The following is a 1,015-nucleotide window of genomic DNA, read 5'->3' as shown; positions in this document are numbered from 1 at the left end:
TAAAGCCAATGCAATATTAATATGTCGACTTTTCTTATTTAATAACACAGCCGTTTCGAGGATATACCAAATTCATACATCGCGGCATAAAGACAACTTCTATTCGTGCTGTCGAAAGCCACTTTAAAATCGACAAATAGATGGTGTGTGTCTATCCTTTTCTCGCGGGTCTTTTGCAGGATTTGCCGTATTGTGAATATGGTGGATTTTCCAGGTCTAAGGCCACACTGATAAGACCCAATCAGTTTGTTGACGGTGGACTTCAGTATTTCACACAATACGCTCGATAAGACCTTGTAATAATGCTTAAAAGGCTGATCCCGCGGTAGTAGGCGCGTAAGGCGGGGTCGCCTGCTTGTGGATTGGGCAGAGCACACTTAAATACCAGTCGTCAGGCTTGCGCTCATCTGACCATATTCTGCATAAGAGTTTATGCATGCACCTTATCATCTCCTCGCCACCGCGTAATCGCTATTCGTACCTCGTCATAGTCAGGCGGTGAGACATCGACTCCATCGTCATCGACTGGAGGCTCGGGTTCATCTTATTCACTACTTTCAGTACTCAATTTTTTAAGAACGTTCCGGACATCGGTCCCTAGGTCTCCATTGTTGTTCTTACAGGAGTTCGCCGTGGTCTTGAAACCTTCCGTTAGTCGCCTACCACTCTGATTCAATTTTAGGTCGTTTTTCCTGTCGGCCAGCATCTCAAGCTCTTCGCACTCACGTATTTCGAGCTCTCTCTTCTTATTGCGGCAAACACGTCTCGCTTTCTTCTTCTTCCCTATAAAGGTCCCACATGGCTCGCGTTTCGCCCGATCGCAGCGTGGCCCTATGGGCGGCATCTTTTTTCTCTGCAGCTTCTTTACACTCGTCATGGTACCAGCTGTTCTTTCAGGCTCGCTGAAATCGGACTATTTCTTTTGCGGCGGTACTTAATGAGTGGAAAATGTGGTTCCACTGCTCGCGTATGTCGGTTTGGTGAAGATTGCTCTCAGCGAGCAGGTGTGAGAGTC

Source organism: Rhagoletis pomonella, unplaced genomic scaffold (genome assembly GCF_013731165.1).
Source record: "Rhagoletis pomonella isolate Grant_MI unplaced genomic scaffold, Rhpom_1.0 Rhpom_scaffold_00004, whole genome shotgun sequence".
NCBI lineage: Eukaryota > Metazoa > Arthropoda > Insecta > Diptera > Tephritidae > Rhagoletis > Rhagoletis pomonella.
The sequence above is the reverse complement of the archived record's forward strand: the minus strand, read 5'-3'. Positions refer to the sequence as shown.